Source organism: Chiloscyllium plagiosum, unplaced genomic scaffold, assembly GCF_037043375.1.
Source record: "Chiloscyllium plagiosum isolate Xiang-an unplaced genomic scaffold, Cpla_swu_hap1 HiC_scaffold_13, whole genome shotgun sequence".
In the NCBI taxonomy this organism is placed as follows: domain Eukaryota; kingdom Metazoa; phylum Chordata; class Chondrichthyes; order Orectolobiformes; family Hemiscylliidae; genus Chiloscyllium; species Chiloscyllium plagiosum.
The window spans coordinates 6,956,445-6,980,136 of record NW_028270151.1 but is presented as its reverse complement, the minus strand read 5'-3'; the positions used below and the strand labels follow the sequence as shown (position 1 = coordinate 6,980,136).

The 23,692-nt window shown below is 56.8% G+C and overlaps 1 protein-coding gene across 1 annotated transcript in view; it reads left to right on the top strand.

The window, feature by feature from the left end:
* Window positions 1–12,302: 12,302 nt before the first annotated feature.
* Window positions 12,303–23,692, top strand: part of xrn1 (5'-3' exoribonuclease 1) — a 129,591-nt gene continuing 118,201 nt past the window's right edge. Inside the window, exon 1 of the mRNA XM_043702782.2 lies at window positions 12,303–12,416. The gene's annotated coding sequence lies outside the window, so the exon portion shown is untranslated. The remainder of the gene's footprint in view (window positions 12,417–23,692) is intronic.

Here is a 23,692-nt window from a genome sequence, read left to right as displayed (position 1 = left end):
CCTTTACCATCAACTACTACCCTCTGTCTTCTTCCAGCCAGCCAATTCCTAATCCAAACCTCCAACTCACCCTCAGTGCCATACCTCCGTATTTTTTGCAGTAGCCTACCATGGGGAACCTTATCAAACGCCTTACTAAAATCTATATACACCACATCTACCGCTTTACCTTCGTCTACCTCCTTAGTCACCTTCTCAAAGAATTCAATAAGGTTTGTGAGGCACGACCTGCCCTTCACAAAACCATGCTGACTATCCTTGATCACATTATTCCTATCCAGATGTTCATAAATCCTATCCCTTGCAATTCTCTCTAAGACTTTGCCCACAACAGAAATGAGACTCACCGGCCTATAGTTACTAGGGTTATCCCTACTCCCCTTCTTGAACAAGGGAACCACATTTGCTATCCTCCAGTCTTCTGGCACTATTCCTGTAGACAACGAGGACATAAAAATCAAGGCCAATGGCTCTGCAATCTCCTCCCTTGCTTCCCAGAGAATCCTAGGATAAATGCCATCAGGCCCAGGGGACATCTATTTTCACCCTTTCCAGAATTTCCAACACCTCTTCCCTACATACCTCAAAGCCGTCCATTCTAATTAATTGTGACTCAATATTCACATCGGCAACAATGTCCTGTTCCTGAGTGAATACTGACAAAAAGTATTCATTCAGTGCCTCCCCAATCTCTTCAGCCTCCACACGCAACTTCCCACTACTATCCTTGACTGGACCTATTCCTACCCTAGTCATTCTTTTATTCCTGACATACCTATAGAAAGCCTTAGGGTTTTCCCTAATCCTACCAACTAAGGACTTTTCATGTCCCCTCCTTGCTGCTCTTAGCTCTCTCTTCAGATCCTTCCTGGCTACCTTATAACTCTCAATCTCCCCAATTGAACCTTCACGCCTCATCTTTACATAGGCCGCCCTCTTCCCTTTAACAAGTGATTCCAATTCCTTATTAAACCACGGATCCCTCACACGACCCTTTCCTCCCTGCCTGACAGGTACATACTTATCAAGGACACTCAATAGTTGCTCCTTGAACAAGCTCCACATATCAATTGTGCCCATGCCTTGAAGCCTACTTTTCCAAGCCACGCATCCTAAGTCGTGCCTCACCGCATCATAATTTCCCTGCCCCGAGCTATAACTCTTGCCCTGCAGTGCACACTTATCCCTCTCCATCACTAGAGTAAAAGTCACCGAATTGTGGTCACTGTCCCCAAAGTGCTCACCTACCTCCAATTCTAACACCTGGCCTGGTTCGTTACCCAGAACCAAATCCAGTATGGCCTCACCTCTTGTTGGCCTGTCCACATATTGTGTCAGGAAACCCTCCTGCACACATTGGACAAACACCGACCCATCTAACGAACTCGAGCTATAAGCTTTCCCAGTCAATATCTGGAAAGTTAAAGTCCCCCATAACAACCACCCTATTACTTTCACTCTTCTCCTGAATCATCCTCGCAATCCTTTCTTCTACGTCTCTAGGACTATTAGGAGGCCTGTAGAAAACTCCTGACAGGGTGACCTCACCTTTCCTATTCCTAACCTCAGCCCAAACTACCTCAGATGGCGAGTCTTCATCCATCGTCCTTTCCACCGCTGTAATACTATCTTTGACAAGCAATGCCACACCTCCCTCTCTTTTACCCCCACCTCTGACCCTACTAAAACATTTAAACCCTGGAACCTGCAACAGTCAATCCTATCCCTGTTCTACCCATGTCTCCGTAATAGCCACAACATCGAAGTCCCAGGTACCAACCCACGCTGCAAGTTCACCTACCTTATTTTGTATACTTCTTGCATTGAAGTATACACACTTCAAGACACTTTCCTGTTTACAGGCACTCTCCTTTGAGATTAATGCCATGTTCCTAACCTCCCTACACTCCAGGTCCTGCACCCTAAAGCTACAGTCTAGGTTCCCATGCCCCTGCAGAGTTAGTTTAAACCCCCTCCCCCCCCGCCCAAGAGCACGAGCAGCTGAAATTCACGGAAGATTGAAGCCTGACCATTGAAATTGAAGTATTTGAGGCTGGTGGAAACAAAAACATGGATGAGAATTTTAGCAGCTGAGCTAAAGTAGCAATGGAAGTGGAAGTAGACTGACTTGTTGGTGATGGACAGGGTATGTGAATGGTAGCTCAATTTTGTGTCAAATAGGAGGGCAAGGCTGTAAACAGTGTGGACAAATCTTATGTAATTCATCCAGCAGCAAATGGCTTGATCTTCATATATGTCTGAATGACCATAGATCTTGGTATATGGGATATATGGTCATTAAGGTTTGTTCAGATTTGATAGCTTTTCATTCCTGTCCCCACTTCACTTCTGGTTAATTTATACAAATGAAAACTAACAGCTTTGCTGGCCTGGCATGTAATGGCCATATCCTGTGAATGAATAAAAAAGAATTGAATAAATTCAAGATTGCTTAATTCAAACCAGGAGCTGTCAGGAATTAAAATTTTAAAATCTTATGACTGACTGACAGTTATCAGTCAGAGATAAGCCTGTTGTTTGGTTAACATCCTTTCAAGCATAGGCTTAACTGGGCTAAGGAAGGCCTCTTCGAAATGAACTGAACAAATCCATCTTCCAAACGACACAAAACTGAACACGTATGACAAATAGAAGGGTTGTAATGTTGACACCACATGCGCCGTGATGAATCATCGATTTTGTTTGTTTGTCAGGGTTGCTTATAAAATGCTGTGTAGTATGTATCTTAGCAGCAGCTTTGACATTGCAACAGCCATTTTCATCATGTAAACACAAACCAATTTTATTATAATTCTTGCCCAGATAGTGTGGATGTGTTCCAATGGGTGTGAAGCAAATAAAGATACAGGCAATAGGTGCAGAGTTGTTAAGGCTGCTTTGGCATGAACTGAGTTGATAGAACCGTTGGAGCAGTGTTCCCTGATGAAGAAACACCCAGAATCATACAGTATGGAAACAGGGCCCTTTTTCCAACTAGTCCATGTCAACCAAGTTTCTCAAACTAAACCAGTCCCACTTGCCTGTGTTTGGCCCATATGCCTCCAAATCTTAACTTTTCCTGTACTTATCCAAATGTATTTTAAATGTTGTAACTGAACCCATATCTACTACTTCCTCTGGCAGTTCATTCCAAACCCGAACCACTCTTTGTCAAAGGAAAGTTACCTCTTGTGTCCTCTTTAAATCTTTCTCCTCTCACCTTAAAAATGTGCTCTCTAGTTTTGCACTCCTTCCACTCCAGGGAATAGATCCTTGCTATCCATCTTAACTATGATTTTGGAGATGCCGGTGTTGGACTGGGGTGTACAAAGTTAAAAATCACACAATACCAGGTTATAGTCCAACAGGTTTAATTGGAAGCACGCTAGCTCTCGGAGCGACGCTCCTTCATCAGGTGATCGAGCCCTCCACAATCACCTGATGAAGGAGCGTCGCTCCAAAAGCTAGTGTGCTTCCAATATAACCTGGTGTTGTGTGATTTTTAACTTTGTACACCTTAACTATACCCTTCATGATTTTGTGAAGCTGTATAAGGTCACCCATCAACCTCCTATGCTCCAATGAAAAAAGTCCCAGCCTATTTTTATAACTCAAACCCTCCATTCCTGGCCACATCTTGGTAAGTCTTTTCTGAACCCTCTCCAATACATTTTGTTTTGTAAACTTGACTTGCAACTTTCCAGGGCTGCAATGAACTGAATTATCCACAGCATGCTTGCTGCCAAAGCTAAGTACTTCTAGAACCTGCAATGTTTTGCCTTTTTACATATTATTTGCTGACCTGGCAAGAGCTTATTATTATAATGATTAGCTTCTTTGATAAAGTGGACTTTGATATGCAGCAATGTTATTCCCCTTCTCATAGCTACACCACATGTTAAATAAGGAAGTTTTTTCATACACACTTAAGAAATTCCTCCCCATTACAAGCCCTTAACACTGACATTCTTAGTCTGTATTTGGAAAGTTAGAATCCCCCACCATTACTATTATTCTTACACACATTTGAGATCTCTTTAAACATTTGCTTCTCAATTTCCTGCTATTGGGGTCTTATAACAATCCCAACAACATACCTTTCATATTTCTCAGTTCCACCCATATAACTTCACTGGACGATCTCCCAGGAATATCCTCCCTAATGACAGATGTAATGTTATCCTTAACAAAAACACCACATCCCCTCCTCTTTTGCCCACCTTTCTATCCTTCCTATAGCATCTATACTCTGGAACATTAAGCTGCCTGTCCTGTCCATTGTTTAGCCACATTTCTGTAATAGCTATAATATCCCAGTCCCATGTTCACAATCATGCTTTATGTACACCTGTCTTAGCTGTCAGGCCTCTTGCATTGAAATAAATGCAGTTTAATTTATCAGTCTTGTCTCGTTCTCTGCTAAGCTCTTGTCTGTCTTGACTACTTGACTTACTCCCCTTACCTACTGTACCAGACTCAGCTATTTCACTCTTCTCAAATCATTTTGGATCCCCCTTACTAATTTAAATTTGGAGACACTGGTGTCGGACTGGGGTGTACAAAGTTAAAAATCACACAACACCAGGTTATAGTCCAACAGGTATATTTGGAAGCACCAGCTTTTGGAGCGCTGCTCCTTCATCAGGTGGTTGTCTTTTTAACTTTGTAGGAATTTAAAGTCTCTCGAGTAGCACCAGCAAATCTGTCTGCAAGGATATTGGTCCCCTTCCAGTTCAGATTTAAGCTGTCCCTCTTATGCCGGTCAATCCTCCAAAACTGTGAATCCTTGCCGCTTGCACCAGCTCCTCAGCCACACATTAATCTGCTCAATCCTCCTATTCCAACTCTCACCAGCACATGGCACTGGGAGTTACTACCCTCAAGAACCTACTTTGTAACCTCCTGCCTAATTTCCGATATTCTCTCTGCAGATCCTCTTCCCTTTCTTACCTATATGGTTGGTACCAACATGCATGGTAACCTTCTGCTAGTCCCTTACCACTTTCAGGATACTCTGCACCCTCTGAGACATCCTTGACCCTGGTTCCAGGGAGGCAGCATACCTTTCTGATGTCTCACGGCTGGCCTCTGAAACATTTGTCTATGCCTCAGACTAGAAAAGATTAAAAATCATGTGACACCAGGTTATAGTCCAGCAGGTCTATTTGAAAGTACAAGATTTTGGAGCGCTGCTGCTTCATCAGCTAGCTAACAAGCTACCTAAAAAAGGAGCAGCACTCCGAAAGCTTGTACTTTCAAATAAGCCTGTTGGACTACGACCTGGTGTCATGTGATTTTTTTTAACTTTGTCCACCCCAGTCCAATACCGGCACCTCCATATCGGGCTAGAGTGTCCTCTATTACAATTGATTGCTTGGAACCTGACATTACATTAAAGCCAGAAACCTGGCTGTCAGTGCTATACTTCCCTGAGAGTCAAGCTTTCCCCCCACCAACTTATTGTATCCAAAACAGCACATCTCTTTGAGATGGGGACAGCCACAGGAGACACCTGCACTACCTGGCTACCTCTCCTACTTTTCTAAGCAGTCAACCATCTATCACTGTATCTGAAACTGCCATCCATCACACCCCTTTGCTCTTGGCTCTTGTGAAACTCCTCATTTTCTCTAACTGCCGCTCTTACCGATCCATGCAGTCCGAAAGGATTCGCAAACAAACACACTTCCTGCAGATATTTTCTCCAGGAACATTCAAATTCTCGATAATCTTCCACACCACCCTACTGAAAGCCATTTCTGCCTCTTTAACAATCTACAGAACCAGAAATTACCTTAAGACAAACAACACTATTTGCTCAAAAATAGTGTTAGCACAGTCTTGCTGATCAAAAACACTGCCCTGGGATAACTTTATACCAATCCTTAATATTAAAGACTAATCCAGAGAGATCACAGTATAAACATGAGAAAAGAAAAATGCCCACATCTTCCTTAGATTTACAAAAAAAAATAAAATTTAGAAGTTTTAGAAATCTTAAATTCAAACACAGTTGCTCAGGCTCAAAAACCAAAGGTAGTTCTCCTCCTATAGTTTCAAATAGTGATGTTTTTCTAAATCAGTGATACCAATACAAATGCACCTGAAGCTATTAGGCTTTCCACATCAATTTTGAAACTTCACTGCTTGTTTGTTATTTCAGTGAAACATGATATCTAGAGGCCTTGGCAATTTCTCAGTTTGACAGCTGTGAAATAAAATACCATCTCCAAGCCTTGTGCAATTCTTCAGTCTCCAACTGTGTCACGGGTGCTCCAGTAACAATGCACAACAAATCAAGAGGATACGACACTTCTATTCACAAGTGAGCAATTAAGAGAAATTGATTGGCAATTGTAAAAAATGTTAGGAAAGAGATTTTGTTTTATTTGTTCATATATGCAGGCATCATAGACCAGGCTAGCATTTATTGCCCATCCCTAACTGCCGTGATAAGCTGTTGCCTTGAACTGCTGCAATCCTTTGGATGTAGGATTATCCATAGTGCTATCAGGGAACTCTAGGATTTTGACCCAGCAACCATGAAGTTCCAAGTTAAGAAAAAGAGTGGCTTGGAACAGAAATTGCAGTTGGTGGTGCTCCCATGCATCTCCAGCCCTTAGTTTTCTAGGCAGTAGAGATCACAGGTCGATGAAGCCTTTGTAGTTGCTGCAGTACACTTTGTAGTTGGGACATGCAACTGCCACTGTGAGCTGGTGATGAAGGAATAGAATGTTGAAGATAATGGACAGGATGTTATTCAAGTGGGCCGTTTTACCCTGGAGTGTGTTGAAGTTTGTGAACTTTATTAGACTGTACCCATTCAGGCAAGTGGGGAATATGCTATCACACTCCTTAGTTGTTCCCTGTAGATGATGGACAGGCTTTGTAGAGTCAGGAAGTGAGTTACTTGCTGCTCACCTCTGGACTATTCTGTAACCCCACTGTTGGCTAATCTGGTTCAAGTTCCGGTCAGTTATCATCCCCAGAGTATTGTGTTATGGATTAGGCCAGACCCCCCACAAAAAGTTTCAAGCGAATAATCCGGACTCTAGCTGTTCTAGTTGTTTTTAGCAGGTGTATGTGTGGATATTCCAGGAGTGATGCAGCAGGCCCAACCATTTAGTTTTAAACAAAACATAATTTATTTGTAATATTACTGAATGAAACACACAAAAAAAGTACTGAATATAGAATAACTTAACCTATCTGAAAACCCAACAGACTATCCCAACTTAATAATGCTGTTCCAAATTCTTGCAACAATCCCCAGAAACACCCCTTGGCAAAAATGGTGAAATCAAACATGGTCTTACAGGAGAGAGACAGATGGCAGAGGGATTGAGCATAGAACATCTTCCATGTAGCTGTTCCTTGGACCAGCAGCCTCAAACAGACTGACTGCTTTCAGTGAACAGCCAGATTGCTTAAAACACAAAACCAAACCAGAGAAAGGCTGAATTAGGAGAACTGGCCAATCCCCCTTTATTGTACCAGTGTTTTTTTTTAACTTTAAAGCCTTTTACCTGAGGCAGTATCTGTTAGCTATTATCAAACTGACCCGAAAACCTTACAAACCTAGACTTTTCGGATTTGCTGCTTTTATGACAAAAGGCCAAGGACAGTATAACATTGTTAAAGGAGCAGCATCATCACAATTGATAGAAGTGTGGGGGTGTGGAAATTCAGCAATTGTGATGCCATTGAATGTCATGGAGAGGTGGTTAGATTCCTTTTTGTTCATATATTGTTCATTATTAAGATTTAACTTTCTGTGGTAAGTTTTTAATGGATAACAAATATCCAAATGCAACAAATTTTGCAAGGCTAGATGCAGTTATCTTTTCCCCATCACAAGTTGCTGACTAATTTGTACCTTTCTGGCATGCGTCATTCACATATTCTCCCAGCAAATTCTTAGCCATTCCCTTTATGATGCTCTCCCTTATTATTTGCACATTTTTCTTAGATTAAATGTTAACCTCACCTCTCTCATGGAGTTAAACTTTCTGCTAGATGTTTTTTCTTGAAAAGCAACATAATTCTCTTTATTGGTCTTTCCATTAAACACTACATTATTATTTTACCTCTATCTGTCAGTATTTTTCTTAAATTAAGAATTAGAAAATGCAAATAAATACTAAATTGGTCAGGCAGCATCAATGAGGGGAAAAATAGAATAAACATTTAATTTGAAATGAAATAATTTTCCTTAACTGCATCCTCATTCCCTCAGTTGGAATAGGCTCCAATCTATTACTTTGGTATTTGTGCTTTTCTTCTGTCTCATTATCTTGAACCACGTTGTTATAATTTGTCTACATCACAAATTAAAAATAATAAAACATATTTTGTTTCATGATAAAAGTCATAGAATGACTCAGCACAGAATAAGGCTGTTTACCTCATTGTACTGGAACCACCTTTTTGAAGGTTATCCATTTAAAGCCATCCACTGCTTTCTCCTCTGATTTTCCCATTCAACTTTATATCTAATTCCAAAGATACCCTGAACCTTATTTTCAGTGGCGTTGTGTCAGGTCAGAACAACTCAGTGATGAGAGAGGGATAGGTTCCCCCATATGTCTCCGATTCTTTAGCTAACTATACTGAATGTTTTTTTTGTTTAGTGCAGTGGTCTGCACAGTATGATAGTGAGGGTCTTCAGGTGATCATGATCTGGCCAAATAAGTGCATTACCAACACAGAATACCACAGCCTTGGTCACACAGCGGAACATACAAGAATCCTCATCCCTGATATACACATGACATCACACCATCAACTCATGTGTACCATGCATGAGTTGTCATCTTATCTTTATAACCAAGACCTTATGGTACTGTTGATTTTGTTTGATAGATACACATGTAAAATAGTTACAATTTTTGGAAGCTAAATCATCTCTGTCCCAGGATATCCTTAGGCCTTCCTCAGGGAAGTGTCCTCAGCTTAACTATCCTCAGCTGCTTTATCAGTGACCGTCTCTCCATCATAAATGCAGATGTTTGCTGATGATTGCACAACATTTTGTACATTCTGCAACTTCTCAGTTAGAAATTAAAGTCTATCTCCAATAAAATTGATTTGAACCATCTTGACTTGACACTCACTGGCATTACTATCACTGAATTCCTCTGTTGTCAACATCTTAGAACATAAGAACCAGGAGCAGGAGTAGGCCATCTGGCCCTTTGAGCCTGCTTCGCCATTCAATAAGATCATGGGTGATCTTTTCCTGAACTCAGATCCACTTACCTGCCCTCTCACCGTATCCCTTAATTTCTTTATTGTTCAAAAACAATCTTGGCTTTAAAAATGTTTACAGAATGTATATCAACTACTTTACAAGGCAGGGAATTCCATAGATTTACAACCCTCTGGATGAAGAAGATTCCTTTCAATTCCTAAATCTGCTTCCTCTAATCTTGAGGCCTTCATGTCCTAGTTTCACCTGCTGGTGGAAACATCCTCTCTACTTCTATCTTATCTGTTCCCTTCATAATTTTATATGTTTCTACAAGATCCCCCCTCATTCTTCTGAATTCCAATGAATATAATCCCAGTCTGCTCAGTCTTTCCTCATAACGTAATCCCCTCAATTCCGGAATCAACCTAGTGAAACTCCTCTAGTGCCAGTATATCCTTTCTTAAGTAAGAAGACCAAAACTGCACACAATACTCTAGGTGTGGCCTCAACAACACCCTGTAAAGTTGCAACATAACATCCCTGCTTTTAAACTCAATCCCTTTAGCAATGAAGGACAAAATTCCATTTGCCTTCCTAATTACTTGTTGTACCTGCAGACCAACTCTGTGATTCATGCATAAGGACACCCGGGTCTCTCTGCAGAGCAGCATGCTGCAACTTTTTAACATTCAAGTAATGGTCCTTTTTACTGTTCCTCCTACCAAAATGGGATGACTTCACATTTATTAACACTGTATTCCATCTGCCAGACCTTTGCAGAGGAACGTAGATACTTTAAATGAGTGGGCAAAGTTTCACAGTCCTCTGTACATTTAGCTCTGCCACTCATCTTAGTGTCATCTGCAAACTTTGACACACTACACGTGGTCCCCAATGCCAAATCATCTATGTAAATTGTGAATAATTGTGGTCCCAACACCCGATCCCTGAGGCACTCCACTAGTTACTGATGGCTAGCCAGAATAGCAGTCATTTATTCCAACTCTTTACTTCCTGTTAGTCAACCAATCCTCTATCCATGCTAATACTTTACCCGAAACGCTATGCATCTTTATGATATGCAGCAGCCTCTTGTGCAGCACCTTGTCGAAGGCCCTTTGGAAATCTAGGTACACTACATTCCTGTTGTCCATCTTGCTCATAATGTCTTCATAGATTTCCGAAAGATTTGTCGAGCACGACCTGCCCTTCATGAACCCATGCAGCATCTGCCCAATGGGACAACTTTTATCGAGATGCCTTGCTATTTCTTTCTTGATAATAGACTCAAACATCTTTCCCACTACAGGGGTTATGCAAATCGGTCTATAATTCCCCATCTTTTGTTTACCTCCCTTTTTTAAACAGTGGCATCACATTTGCTGTTTTCCAATCTGCTGGGACTGCCCAGAGTCCAGCGAATTTTGGAAAATTACCATCAGTGCACTTGCTATTTCTTTTACCATCTCGCACCATGGGTTGCATTCCATTAAGGCCAGGAGACTTGTTTATTCTTAGCTCCATCAGCTTGCCAAACACAACCCCTTTTGTGATAATGACTGTTTTCAGGTCCTCACCTACCTTCATCTCTTTGTCAATTACTGGCATGTTATTAATGCCCTCCAGTGTGAAGACCAACACAAAATACCTAATCAATGCCTTGACTGTTTCATCATATCCCATAACTAAATGCCCCTTCTCATCCTCTAAAGGACCAACGTTTATGTTAGCCAATCTTTTTCATTTTAGATATTTATAGAAACCTTTGCTATCTATCTTTATATTTCTGTGCTTTTTTTTTTTCTCATGTTCTTCTTACTTTTCTTTATAGCTCTTTTTGTGGCTTTCTGTTGACCTTTGAAGTTTTCCCAGTCTTCTAGTTTCATGCTGTTTTTGGCCACTTTGTATGCCTTCTCTTTCATTTGGATAGTCTCCCTTATTTCCTTAGACACCCTGGGCAGATTACCCATTTTCTTACAGTTCTTCCTTTTCACTAGAAAATACTTTTGCTGAGCACTTTGAAAAATTGCTTTGAAAGTCCTCCACTGCTTGGCAACTGTCTACTTTAGCTAAGTCTTCCCTCATTCTATTGTTTAAGCACAGGACCCTGGTATTGGATTTTATCTTCATACTCTCCATCTGTAATCTAAATTCAACCATAGTGTGATTGCTTCCCATTGGCCCGAATCAAAACTGAATCCACAATACAAATAATGTGGGTCCAAGAGCTGAGCTAAGACCCTCAATTCTGATAGGATTGGCTCAAAGCCTTTCCACCAAGCACAAGTCCGGAATCAAGAGAATATACCTGGATGAGTGTAACTCTAACAACATTTAAGAATCTTTAAAGCAATCAAGTGGAAATAAAAGACAGCTGTCTTGATTGGCAATCATCCCACCAATTTAAGTACTCAATCTCTCTAATGTGATGAACTTCTATGATGAACAGTACCAACTCAGCAAGGCCCCTTCAACAGCATCTTCTAAAATTGTAACCCCTGTTATCGAGAAAAGACAAGAGCAGCATGTGCTTGGGAACACAACCTCCAAGTTCCCTTTACCAACCCTTCTCTCACACAAGGTGACTGATGCATCACTGATAGTGATGGGTGTTCCCAGGTTTTACCTCTGGATTAGTAAACACTGTCTGGGCCTAAACCAAGTGTAGAATCATCAGGTAAGTAATAGACAGTCCAACAGAATCTTTCTTATTCCCCAACTCCCCCTCTTCAAGCAAAGTCTTCCCTTAACATGGCCCACCAAACAAAACCAGATGGTAATGCCAGTGAATGTCAAGGCAAAGTGGTTAAAATTTATTTTAATTCAGATGGCCTTTGTTCAATTCCCCAAATACGGATGGGTAACATATGTTGATGTTGCTCGTCATGTCCACATCTCATGAAAGGATTATTGCAAAAACTAGTAATTGTTCGAAATATTAAAATGTTCAATGAGCATATTATTTTGCAGCAACAGTACGAACTTCAAACGTGAATTTATCACCGTTAGTGTGGACAAACAGCAAGATATTTTGCAGGTTTGGTAAATTGCTGAGAGGTTTTGGAGAGGAACAGGACGCCGGACCGAAAGGTCTGACTCCGCTAACTCGAGCATCGAGGGGGGACTGACAAGGCAGGGACACAAGCAGCCCGGACTGATCCCAGGGTGACACCGGGTCCCGACCAGGGATTAGAAACGGATTAAATTTTTTTTTAAAGAAAACCAGGTGAGGTGGAGGGGGTCGTGAAGCGGGAGGCTGTCTGTAAATACTCATGGCGCTGTGCCGTCAGGGAGCGGCTCCCCGCCGCTTTGTGACCGCGGGGCGGAGCGGCGTCAGCGGCGGCGGCGGAGAGGGAGAGGGGCCACCGCCTCCTGTAGGCCCCGGGACACGGGGGGGAGAGAGGGGGAACGGGGGGGGGAGAGAGGGGGAACGGGGGGGGGGGGAGGGGGAGAGGGAACGGGGGGGGGAGGGGGAGAGGGAACGGGGGGGGGGGGGGGGGAGAGGGAACGGGGGGGGGGGGGGGGGGGAGAGGGAACGGGGGGGGGAGGGGGAGAGGGAACGGGGGGGGGGAGGGGGAGAGGGAACGGGGGGGGGGGGAGAGAGAGGGAACGGGGGGGGGGGGAGAGAGGGAACGGGGGGGGGGGGAAGAGAGGGAACGGGGGGGGGGGGGAGAGAGGGAACGGGGGGGGGGGGGAGAGAGGGAACGGGGGGGGGGGGGAGAGAGGGAACGGGGGGGGGGGAGAGAGGGAACGGGGGGGCGGGGGGGGGAGAGAGGGAACGGGGGGGCGGGGGGGGGAGAGAGGGAACGGGGGGGCGGGGGGGGGGGGAGAGAGGGAACGGGGGGCGGGGGGGGGGGAGAGAGAGGGAACGGGGGGCGGGGGGGGGGGAGAGAGAGGGAACGGGGGGCGGGGGGGGGGGAGAGAGAGGGAACGGGGGGCGGGGGGGGGGGAGAGAGAGGGAACGGGGGGCGGGGGGGGGAGAGAGAGGGAACGGGGGCGGGGGGGGGGGAGAGAGAGGGAACGGGGGGCGGGGGGGGGGAGAGAGAGGGAACGGGGGCGGGGGGGGGGAGAGAGAGGGAACGGGGGGCGGGGGGGGGGGGGAGAGAGGGAACGGGGGGCGGGGGGGGGGGAGAGAGAGGGAACGGGGGGCGGGGGGGGGGGAGAGAGAGGGAACGGGGGGCGGGGGGGGGGGGAGAGAGAGGGAACGGGGGGCGGGGGGGGGGGAGAGAGAGGGAACGGGGGCGGGGGGGGGGGGAGAGAGAGGGAACGGGGGGCGGGGGGGGGGGGGGAGAGGGAACGGGGGGCGGGGGGGGGGAGAGAGGGAACGGGGGGCGGGGGGAGAGGGAACGGGGGGCGGGGGGAGAGGGAACGGGGGGCGGGGGGGGGGGAGAGGGAACGGGGGGCGGGGGGGGAGAGAGAGGGAACGGGGGGTGGGGGGGGGAGAGAGAGAGGGAGCGGGGGGCGGGGGGAGAGGGAACGGGGGGCGGGGGGAGAGGGAACGGGGGGCGGGGGGGGGGGGAGAGGGAACGGGGGGCGAGGGAACGGGGGGCGGGGGGAGAGGGAACGGGGGGGGGGAAGAGGGGAGAGAGGGAACGGGGGGGGGGAAGAGGAGAGGGAACGGGGGGGGGAAGAGGGGAGGGAACGGGGGGGGGAAGAGGAGGGAACGGGGGGGGGGGAGAGGAGGGAACGGGGGGGGGGAGAGGGAAGTGGGGGGGAGAGGGGAGGGAGGGAAGTGGGGGGGAGAGGGGAGGGAGGGAAGTGGGGGGGAGAGGGGAGGGAGGGAAGTGGGGGGGAGAGGGGAGGGAGGGAACGGGGGGGGAGAGGAGGGAACGGGGGGGGGAGAGGGGAGGGAGGGAACGGGGGGGGGGAGGGGAGGGAGGGAACGGGGGGGTAGAGGGAGGGAACGGGGGGGAGAGGGAGGGAACGGGGAGGGGGGAGAGGGAGGGAACGGGGGGGGAGAGGGAGGGAACGGGGGGGGGAGAGAGGGAACGGGGGGGGAAGAGGGGGGGGAAGAGGGGAGGGAGGGAACGGGGGGGGGGGAGGGAGGGAACGGGGGGGGGGAGAGGAGGGAACGGGGGGGGGAGGGAGGGAACGGGGGGGGGGAGAGGAGGGAACGGGGGGGGGAAGAGGGGAGGGAGGGAACGGGGGGGGGAGAGAGGGAAGTGGGGGGGAGAGGGGAGGGAGGGAACCGGGGGGGGGGGAGAGGAGGGAAGTGGGGGGGAGAGGGGAGGGAGGGAAGTGGGGGGGAGAGGGGAGGGAGGGAAGTGGGGGGGGAGAGGGGAGGGAGGGAAGTGGGGGGGAGAGGGGAGGGAGGGAACGGGGGGGGAGAGGAGGGAACGGGGGGGGGAGAGGGGGGAGAGGGAACGGGGTGGGAGAGGAGGGAACGGGGGGGGGAGAGGGGGGAGAGGGGAGGGAGGGAACGGGGGGGGAGAGGAGGGAACGGGGGGGGGAGAGGGGGGAGAGGGAACGGGGTGGGAGAGGAGGGAACGGGGGGGGGAGAGGGGGGAGAGGGGAGGGAGGGAACGGGGGGGGAGAGGAGGGAACGGGGGGGGGAGAGGGGGGAGAGGGGAGGGAGGGAACGGGGGGGGAGGGAACGGGGGGGGGAGAGGGAGGGAACGGGGGGGGGAGAGGGAGGGAACGGGGGGGGGGGAGAGGGAGGGAACGGGGGGGGGGAGAGGGAGGGAACGGGGGGGGAGAGGGAGGGAACGGGGGGGGGAGAGAGGGAACGGGGGGGGGGAGAGAGGGAACGGGGGGGGGGGAGAGAGGGAACGGGGGGGGAAGAGGGGAGGGAGGGAACGGGGGGGGGGGGGGAGAGGAGGGAACGGGGGGGGGAGAGGAGGGAACGGGGGGGGGAAGAGGGGCGGGAGGGAACGGGGGGGGGAGAGAGGGAAGTGGGGGGGAGAGGGGAGGGAGGGAACCGGGGGGGGGGGGAGAGGAGGGAAGTGGGGGGGAGAGGGGAGGGAGGGAAGTGGGGGGGAGAGGGGAGGGAGGGAAGTGGGGGGGAGAGGGGAGGGAGGGAAGTGGGGGGGAGAGGGGAGGGAGGGAAGTGGGGGGGAGAGGGGAGGGAGGGAAGTGGGGGGGGAGAGGGGAGGGAGGGAACCGGGGGGGGGGGAGAGGAGGGAACCGGGGGGGAGAGGGGAGGGAGGGAACCGGGGGGGAGAGGGGAGGGAGGGAACCGGGGGGGAGAGGGGAGGGAGGGAACCGGGGGGGAGAGGGGAGGGAGGGAAGTGGGGGGGAGAGGGGAGGGAGGGAACGGGGGGGGGGAGAGGAGGGAACGGGGGGGGGGGAGAGGAGGGAACGGGGGGGGGGAGAGGAGGGAACGGGGGGGGAGAGGAGGGAACGGGGGGGGGGGAGAGGGGAGGGAGGGAACGGGGGGGGGAGGGGAGGGAGGGAACGGGGGGGGGAGAGGGAGGGAACGGGGGGGGGGGAGAGGGAGGGAACGGGGGGGGGAGAGGGAGGGAACGGGGGGGGAGAGGAGGGAACGGGGGGGGGGGAGAGGGGAGGGAGGGAACGGGGGGGGGAGGGGAGGGAGGGAACGGGGGGGGGAGAGGGAGGGAGGGAACGGGGGGGGGGAGAGGGAGGGAACGGGGGGGGGAGAGGGAGGGAACGGGGGGGGGAGAGGGAGGGAACGGGGGGGAGAGAGGGGGAACGGGGGGGGGAGAGAGGGGGAACGGGGGGGGGGAGAGAGAGGGAACGGGTGGGGGAGAGGGAACGGGTGGGGGAGAGGGAACGGGGGGGGAGAGAGAGATTGGGAACGGGGGGGGAGGGAGAGAGAGAGGGAACGGGGGGGGAGAGAGAGGGAACGGGGGGGGATAGAGAGAGGGAACGGGGGGGAATAGAGAGAGGGAACGGGGGGGGATAGAGAGAGAGAGGGAACGGGGGGGGAGAGGGAGAGAGAGGGAACGGGGGGGGAGAGGGAGAGAGAGGGAACGGGGGGGGAGAGAGAGGGAACGGGGGGGGAGAGAGAGGGAACGCGGGGGGAGAGAGAGGGAACGGGGCGGGGGGAGAGAGAGGGAACGGGGGGGGGGGAGAGAGAGAGGGGGCGGGGGGAGAGAGAGAGGGGGCGGGGGGAGAGAGAGGGAACGGGGGGGGGAGAGAGAGAGGGAACGGGGGGGGAGAGAGGGAACGGGGGGGGAGAGAGGGAACGGGGGGGGAGGGAGAGAGAGAGGGAACGGGGGGGAGAGAGGGAACGGGGGGGGAGGGAGAGAGAGAGGGAACGGGGGGGGAGAGAGGGAACGGTGGGGGAGAGTGGGAACGGGGGGGGAGGGAGAGAGAGAGGGAACGGGGGGGAAGAGAGGGAACGGGGGGGGAGGGAGAGAGAGAGGGAACGGGGGGGAAGAGAGGGAACGGGGGGGGAGGGAGAGAGAGAGGGAACGGGGGGGGGAGGGAGAGAGAGAGGGAACGGGGGGGGGAGGGAGAGAGAGAGGGAACGGGGGGGAGAGAGAGAGGGAACGGGGGGGGGAGGGAGAGAGAGAGGGAACGGGGGGGGGAGGGAGAGAGAGAGGGAACGGGGGGGGGGGAAGAGGGGAGAGAGGGAACGGGGGGGGGAAGAGGGGAGGGAACGGGGGGGGGGAGAGGAGGGAACGGGGGGGGGGAGAGGAGGGAACGGGGGGGGGGGAGAGGAGGGAACGGGGGGGGGGGGGAGAGGAGGGAACGGGGGGGGGAAGAGGGGAGGGAGGGAACGGGGGGGGGGGGAGAGAGGGAAGTGGGGGGGAGAGGGGAGGGAGGGAACCGGGGGGGGGGGAGAGAGGAGGGAAGTGGGGGGGAGAGGGGAGGGAGGGAACCGGGGGGGGGGGAGAGAGGAGGGAAGTGGGGGGGAGAGGGGAGGGAGGGAACCGGGGGGGGGGGGAGAGAGGAGGGAAGTGGGGGGGAGAGGGGAGGGAGGGAAGTGGGGGGGAGAGGGGAGGGAGGGAAGTGGGGGGGAGAGGGGAGGGAGGGAAGTGGGGGGGAGAGGGGAGGGAGGGAAGTGGGGGGGAGAGGGGAGGGAGGGAAGTGGGGGGGAGAGAGAGGGAACGGGGGGGGATAGAGAGAGGGAACGGGGGGGAATAGAGAGAGGGAACGGGGGGGGGATAGAGAGAGAGAGAGGGAACGGGGGGGGAGAGGGAGAGAGAGGGAACGGGGGTGGAGAGAGAGGGAACGGGGGGGGAGAGAGAGGGAACGGGGGGGGAGAGAGAGGGAACGGGGGGGGAGAGAGAGGGAACGGGGCGGGGGGAGAGAGAGGGAACGGGGGGGGGGAGAGAGAGAGGGGGCGGGGGGAGAGAGAGAGGGGGCGGGGGGAGAGAGAGAGGGGGCGGGGGGAGAGAGAGGGAACGGGGGGGGGAGAGAAAGAGGGAACGGGGGGGAGAGAGGGAACGGGGGGGGGAGGGAGAGAGAGAGGGAACGGGGGGGGAGAGAGGGAACGGGGGGGGAGGGAGAGAGAGAGGGAACGGGGGGGGAGAGAGGGAACGGTGGGGGAGAGTGGGAACGGGGGGGGAGGGAGAGAGAGAGGGAACGGGGGGAAGAGAGGGAACGGGGGGGGAGGGAGAGAGAGAGGGAACGGGGGGGAAGAGAGGGAACGGGGGGGGAGGGAGAGAGAGAGGGAACGGGGGGGGGAGGGAGAGAGAGAGGGAACGGGGGGGGGAGGGAGAGAGAGAGGGAACGGGGGGGAGAGAGAGAGGGAACGGGGGGGGGAGGGAGAGAGAGAGGGAACGGGGGGGGAGGGAGAGAGAGAGGGAACGGGGGGGGGAAGAGGGGAGAGAGGGAACGGGGGGGGGGAAGAGGGGAGGGAACGGGGGGGGGAGAGGAGGGAACGGGGGGGGGAGAGGAGGGAACGGGGGGGGGGAGAGGAGGGAACGGGGGGGGGGGGAGAGGAGGGAACGGGGGGGGAAGAGGGGAGGGAGGGAACGGGGGGGGGAAGAGGGGAGGGAGGGAACGGGGGGGGGGGAGAGGGAAGTGGGGGGGAGAGGGGAGGGAGGGAACCGGGGGGGGGGGGAGAGAGGAGGGAAGTGGGGGGGAGAGGGGAGGGAGGGAACCGGGGGGGGGGAGAGAGGAGGGAAGTGGGGGGGAGAGGGGAGGGAGGGAAGTGGGGGGGAGAGGGGAGGGAGGGAAGTGGGGGGGAGAGGGGAGGGAGGGAAGTGGGGGGGAGAGGGGAGGGAGGGAAGTGGGGGGGAGAGGGGAGGGAGGGAAGTGGGGGGGAGAGGGGAGGGAGGGAAGTGGGGGGGAGAGGGGAGGGAGGGAAGTGGGGGGGGGGAGAGGAGGGAACGGGGGGGGAGAGGGGGGAGAGGGGAGGGAGGGAACGGGGGGGGGAGGGGAGGGAGGGAACGGGGGGGGGAGGGGAGGGAGGGAACGGGGGGGGGGAGAGGGAGGGAACGGGGGGGGGGAGAGGGAGGGAACGGGGGGGGGGAGAGGGAGGGAACGGGGGGGGAGAGGGAGGGAACGGGGGGGGGAGAGAGGGAACGGGGGGGGGGGAGAGAGAGGGAACGGGGGGGGGGAGAGAGGGAACGGGGGGGGAAGAGGGGGGGGAAGAGGGGAGGGAGGGAACGGGGGGGGGGAGGGAGGGAACGGGGGGGGGGGAGGGGAGGGAACGGGGGGGGGGAGAGGAGGGAACGGGGGGGGGGAGAGGAGGGAACGGGGGGGGGAAGAGGGGAGGGAGGGAACGGGGGGGGGGAGAGAGGGAAGTGGGGGGGAGAGGGGAGGGAGGGAACCGGGGGGGGGGGGAGAGGAGGGAAGTGGGGGGGAGAGGGGAGGGAGGGAAGTGGGGGGGAGAGGGGAGGGAGGGAACCGGGGGGGGGGGGGAGAGGAGGGAACCGGGGGGGAGAGGGGAGGGAGGGAACCGGGGGGAGAGGGGAGGGAGGGAACCGGGGGGGAGAGGGGAGGGAGGGAAGTGGGGGGGAGAGGGGAGGGAGGGAACGGGGGGGGGGGGAGAGGAGGGAACGGGGGGGGGGGAGAGGGGAGGGAGGGAACGGGGGGGGGGGAGAGGGGAGGGAGGGAACGGGGGGGAGGGGAGGGAGGGAACGGGGGGGGGAGGGGAGGGAGGGAACGGGGGGGGAGGGGAGGGAGGGAACGGGGGGGGAGAGGAGGGAACGGGGGGGGGAGAGGAGGGAACGGGGGGGGGAAGAGGGGAGGGAGGGAACGGGGGGGGGGGAGAGAGGGAAGTGGGGGGGAGAGGGGAGGGAGGGAACCGGGGGGGGGGGAGAGGAGGGAAGTGGGGGGGAGAGGGGAGGGAGGGAAGTGGGGGGGAGAGGGGAGGGAGGGAACCGGGGGGGGGGGGAGAGGAGGGAACCGGGGGGGAGGGAACCGGGGGGGAGAGGGGAGGGAGGGAAGTGGGGGGGAGAGGGGAGGGAGGGAACGGGGGGGGGGGGGAGAGGAGGGAACGGGGGGGGGGGAGAGGAGGGAACGGGGGGGGAGAGGAGGGAACGGGGGGGGGGGAGAGGGGAGGGAGGGAACGGGGGGGGAGGGGAGGGAGGGAACGGGGGGGGAGGGGAGGGAGGGAACGGGGGGGGAGGGGAGGGGAGGGAGGGAACGGGGGGGGGGAGAGGGAGGGAACGGGGGGGGGGAGAGGGAGGGAACGGGGGGGGGGGGAGAGGGGAGGGAGGGAACGGGGGGGGAGGGGAGGGAGGGAACGGGGGGGGGAGGGGAGGGAGGGAACGGGGGGGGGAGGGGAGGGAGGGAACGGGGGGGGTGGGGAGGGAGGGAACGGGGGGGGGAGGGGAGGGAGGGAACGGGGGGGGAGGGGAGGGAGGGAACGGGGGGGGGAGGGGAGGGAGGGAACGGGGGGGGAGGGGAGGGAGGGAACGGGGGGGGGGAGAGGGAGGGAACGGGGGGGGGGGGGAGAGGGAGGGAACGGGGGGGGGAGAGGGAGGGAACGGGGGGGGAGAGGGAGGGAACGGGGGGGGGAGAGAGAGGGAACGGGGGGGGGAGAGAGGGGGAACGGGGGGGAGAGAGGGGGAACGGGGGGGGGGAGAGAGAGGGAACGGGGGGGGGAGAGAGGGAACGGGGGGGGAGAGAGGGAACGGGGGGGAGAGAGAGATTGGGAACGGGGGGGGAGGGAGAGAGAGAGGGAACGGGGGGGAGAGAGAGGGAACGGGGGGGGATAGAGAGAGGGAACGGGGGGGGAATAGAGAGAGGGAGCGGGGGGGGATAGAGAGAGAGAGGGAACGGGGGGGGAGAGGGAGAGAGAGGGAACGGGGGGGGGAGAGAGAGGGAACGGGGCGGGGGGAGAGAGAGGGAACGGGGCGGGGGGAGAGAGAGGGAACGGGGGGGGGAGAGAGAGAGGGGGCGGGGGGAGAGAGAGGGAACGGGGGGGGGAGAGAAAGAGGGAACGGGGGGGGGAGAGGGAACGGGGGGGGGAGAGAGGGAACGGGGGGGAGAGAGAGATTGGGAACGGGGGGGGAGGGAGAGAGAGAGGGAACGGGGGGGAGAGAGAGGGAACGGGGGGGGATAGAGAGAGGGAACGGGGGGGGAATAGAGAGAGGGAGCGGGGGGGGATAGAGAGAGAGAGGGAACGGGGGGGGAGAGGGAGAGAGAGGGAACGGGGGGGGGAGAGAGAGGGAACGGGGCGGGGGGAGAGAGAGGGAACGGGGGGGGGAGAGAGAGAGGGGGCGGGGGGAGAGAGAGAGGGGGCGGGGGGAGAGAGAGAGGGGGCAGGGGGAGAGAGAGAGGGGGCGGGGGGAGAGAGAGGGGGCGGGGAGAGAGAGAGGGGGCGGGGGGAGAGAGAGAGGGGGCGGGGGGAGAGAGAGAGGGGGCAGGGGGAGAGAGAGAGGGGGCGGGGGGAGAGAGAGGGGGCGGGGGGAGAGAGAGGGAACGGGGGGGGGAGAGAGAGAGGGGGCGGGGGGAGAGAGAGTGAACGGGGGGGGGAGAGAGAGAGGGAACGGGGGGGAGAGAGGGAACGGGGGGGGGAGGGAGAGAGAGAGGGAACGGGGGGGGAGAGAGGGAACGGGGGGGGAGAGAGGGAACGGGGGGGGAGGGAGAGAGAGAGGGAACGGGGGGGGAGAGAGGGAACGGGGGGGGAGGGAGAGAGAGAGGGAACGGGGGGGGGAGGGAGAGAGAGAGGGAACGGGGGGGGGAGGGAGAGAGAGAGGGAACGGGGGGGAGAGGGAGAGAGAGAGGGAACGGGGGGAGAGAGAGAGGGAACGGGGGTGGGGGGGAGAGAGAGAGGGAACGGGGGTGGGGGGGGAGAGAGGGAACGGGGGTGGGGGAGAGAGGGAAAGGGGGGTGGGGAGAGAGAGAGGGAACGGGGAGGGGGGGGAGAGGGAACGGGGGGGAGGGGGAGAGAGAGAGGGAACGGGGGGGAGGGGGAGAGAGAGAGGGAACGGGGGGGAGGGGGAGAGAGAGAGGGAACGGGGGGGAGGGGGAGAGGGAACGGGGGGGAGAGAGAGAGGGAACGGGGGGGAAGGGGAGAGAGAGAGGGAACGGGGGGGAGAGAGAGGGAACGGGGGGGAAGGGGAGAGAGAGAGGGAACGGGGGGGAGAGAGAGAGGGAACGGGGGGGAGAGAGAGAGGGAACGGGGGGGAGAGAGAGAGGGAACGGGGGGGAAGGGGAGAGAGAGAGGGAACGGGGGGGGAGAGAGAGGGAACGGGGGGGGGAGAGAGAGGGAACGGGGGGGGAGAGAGAGGGAACGGGGGGGGAGAGAGAGGGAACGGGGGGGGGAGAGAGAGGGAACGGGGGGGGGAGGGAGAGAGAGAGGGAACGGGGGGGGAGGGAGAGGGAACGGGGGGGGGAGGGAGAGGGAACGGGGGGGGAGGGAGAGGGAACGGGGGGGAGGGAGAGAGAGAGGGAACGGGGGGGGGAGAGAGAGGGAACGGGGGGAGAGAGAGAGGGAATGGGGGGGAGAGAGAGAGAGAGGGAACGGGGGGGGGGAGAGAGAGAGAGGGAACGGGGGGGGGAGAGAGAGAGGGAACGGGGGGGAGAGAGAGAGGGAACGGGGGGGAGAGAGAGAGGGAACGGGGGTGGGGGGGGAGAGAGAGAGAGGGAACGGGGGTGGGGGAGAGAGGGAAAGGGGGGTGGGGAGAGAGAGGGAACAGGGGGTGGGGGGGGGGAGAGAGAGGGAACGGGGGGTGGGGGGGGAGAGAGAGGGAACGGGGGGTGGGGGGGGAGAGAGAGGGAACGGGGGGGGAGGGAGAGAGAGAGGGAACGGGGGGGGAGGGAGAGGGAACGGGGGGGGAGGGAGAGGGAACGGGGGGGAGGGAGAGAGAGAGGGAACGGGGGGGGGAGAGAGAGGGAACGGGGGGGGAAGAGAGAGTGGGAACGGGGGGGGGAGAGAGAGAGGGAACGGGGAGAGGGGGAGAGGGAACGGGGGGAGGGGGAGAGAGAGAGGGAACGGGGGGGAGGGGGAGAGAGAGAGGGAACGGGGGGGAGGGGGAGAGAGAGAGGGAACGGGGGGGAGGGGGAGAGAGAGAGGGAACGGGGGGGAGGGGGAGAGAGAGAGGGAACGGGGGGGGGATAGAGAGAGAGAGGGAACGGGGGGGGGATAGAGAGAAGAGAGAGAGAGGGAACGGGGGGGGGATAGAGAGAGAGAGGGAACGGGGGGGGGATAGAGAGAGAGAGGGAACGGGGGGGGGATAGAGAGAGAGAGGGAACGGGGGGGAGAGAGAGAGGGAACGGGGGGGAGAGAGAGAGGGAACGGGGGGAGAGAGAGAGGGAACGGGGGGGAGAGAGAGAGGGAACGGGGGGGAGAGAGAGGGAACGGGGGGGAGAGAGAGAGGGAACGGGGGGGAGAGAGAGGGAATGGGGGAGAGAGAGAGAGAGAGAGGGAATGGGGGGGGAGAGAGAGAGAGAGGGAATGGGGGGGAGAGAGAGAGAGAGGGAACGGGGGGGAGAGAGAGAGGGAATGGGGGGGAGAGAGAGAGGGAACGGGGGGGAGAGAGAGAGGAACGGGGGTGGGGGGAGAGAGAGGGAACGGGGTGGGGGGGGAGAGAGGGAACGGGGGTGGGGGAGAGAGGGAAAGGGGGGTGGGGAGAGAGAGAGGGAACGGGGAGGGGGGGAGAGGGAATGGGGGGAGGGGGAGAGAGAGAGGGAACGGGGGGGAGAGGGAGAGATAGAGGGAACGGGGGGGGGGGAGGGGGGAGAGAGAGAGGGGAACGGGGGGAGGGGGAGGGGGAGAGAGAGAGGGAACGGGGGGTAGGGGAGAGAGAGAGGGAACGGGGGGGAGGGGAGAGAGAGAGGGAACGGGGGGGAGGGGAGAGAGAGAGGGAACGGCGGGGAGAGAGAGAGGGAACGGGGGGGAGGGAGAGAGAGAGGGAACGGGGGGAGGGAGAGAGGGAACGGGGGGAGAGAGAGGGAACGGGGGGGAGAGAGAGGGAACGGGGGGGGAGAGAGAGGGGAATGGGGGGAGAGAGAGAGGGAACGGGGGGAGAGAGAGAGGGAACGGGGGGAGAGAGAGAGGGAATGGGGGGGAGAGAGAGAGAGGGAACGGGGGGGGGGAGAGAGAGAGGGAACGGGGGGGGGAGAGAGAGGGAACGGGGGGGGAGAGAGAGAGGGAACGGGGGGGGGAGAGAGAGGGAACGGGGGGAGAGAGAGAGGGAA